Source organism: Pseudonaja textilis, chromosome 2, assembly GCF_049901715.1.
Source record: "Pseudonaja textilis isolate UNSWEBS1 chromosome 2, rPseTex1.2, whole genome shotgun sequence".
Lineage (NCBI taxonomy): Eukaryota > Metazoa > Chordata > Lepidosauria > Squamata > Elapidae > Pseudonaja > Pseudonaja textilis.
In genome coordinates, this window is record NC_141991.1 from 16,953,212 (window position 1) to 16,955,215 (window position 2,004).

Sequence of the window (2,004 nt, forward strand, 5' to 3'; positions counted from 1 at the left end):
TTTGGGTTTTATTCCTTTGCTCTCTTTTCTACGCCAACCTTGGCATGTTCACAGTGTTGTGTTGTGGTTGAAGGAAGACACGCAGCTGAAGGGAACAGTCCAACTTGTTTATTCAGTTAACAGTGACAACAGAACGGCTGAACCTGTCTGACAATTCCCCTTTTATAGGGGCTGTCAGACGAGCCAGCCAATCACATTCAAGAGGTTTCCCCACCTAAACTGCAGACCTGCATGAAAACTTCAGCTATACTAAAAACACAACACACAGCATTCCTAAAATATGGAAGAAACTTCTTCAAAGCAGACATATTATCCAAAGCAATTGAAGGCAGGACAAGAAGCAAGGGATAGAAACTAATCAAGGAGAGAAGCAAGCTAGAACTAAGGAGAAATTTCATGGCAGTTAAAACAAGTAACCAGTGGAACAGCTTGCCTCGAGAAGTTATAGGTGCTCTGACCCTGGAGGTTTTTAAGAAGAGATTGGACAGCCATTTGTCTGAAATGGTATAAGGTTTTCTGCCTGAGCAGAAGGTTGGACTAGAAGGCCTCCAATGTCCCTTCCCACCTCTGTTATTCTGTTGCAATAATGGACAATTAAGGCAACTTTATGACTTGTGGACTTCAACTCCCAGAATTCCTGAGCCAGCCGCACGTTTTGGGCACGTCCTATCACATATTCAGTTCTGCTGTTGAGTGGAATTGTGGAAATCGGAAGTCCAAGGCATCTGGAAGATAACCTATAGAGACATAGGGAAAAGCCTTGAAGGACAGGAAGAAGAAAAGATGCCACCAAAACTTTGGTCAGAGAAGAGAGGCTTGAGCCCAGTCAAGAAAGCAATTTGAGAAAAACAACCCTAGTTCCCGTAAATAAAAAGTGAGGGGAAAGGAAGCATATTCAGACTCGCAAGATTAACTGTAGCTGTTACACTGGTAGTTACAGGTAGTTCTCAACAGTTCATTTAGTGACCATTCGAAATTACAACAGCACTGAAAAAAGTGACTTAGGACCGTTTTTCACACTTATGACCGTTACAGCATCCCCGTGATCATGTTGGAAAAAATGTCCATCTGGGTTCAGTTCCAAGTGGGGAGAAAGACACTGGAAACACAGAGATTATTTGGAAAGATGGTTTAATGGTGGACAGGATCACATGCCTGGGAGCTCCTTGGTGAAAAGGGAAGGGATGCTGAGAGTCCCTGGGTTTTATAGCCTCTCTGGGCTTTCAACTTCCTGGAACACAGGAAGTATATCCTGATTGGTTGCTGTCAGAGGACATACAAAGCTAGCTTTGTAGGTTGTCTGTGTGCTAAGTTTGGTTGAATCTTGGTGGGTGGTACAATGAAAGGCAATTCAATGGCTCCACCTGAAGGAGGTAGATCTTTGTTATGTAGAATAGACTGGCTCAGGCCTGAATGGCCCATTAACAAAGATGTGTGGGGGGAGATGAGTTTCTGCCCCTCTGAGGTTCTATTTCTCTTTTAGTGGAAATATTCTTCCTTTTTAATATATCCTAAAATATTTCATTTTTCTGGGAGGGGGGCAGGTTTTAACTTCCAACAGTCACATGATCAAAATTCAGACCCTTTTGGCAACTGGCATGTATTTATGACAGTTGCAGTGTCCCAGGGACAAGTGATCAACTGTTGCGGCCTTCTGATCTGCAAAGTCAATGGGGATTCACTTCACAACCGTGTTCCTAACAACTGCAGTGATTCACAAGAAGTGTGGTAAGAAAGCTGGTGAAATGGGGCCGAAGTCATTTAACAAATACCTCGCTTAGCAACAGAAATTTTGGGCTCAATTGTGGCTGTAAGTTGAGGACAACCTGTAATTCCCGGGCAGAGACTTGAAAAGAATGTTTTTTCACTGGCACTGCTCTTTCCTGTTGAATGTAAGCCAAAGGCCTTTTTGGCCAAACGTGGTGAAGTGTAGCTGCAACATTCATCAAAACGCTCATTTTGTAACAATGACTGGAAACTCCCTATGAATTTGCCCAAAGGAGC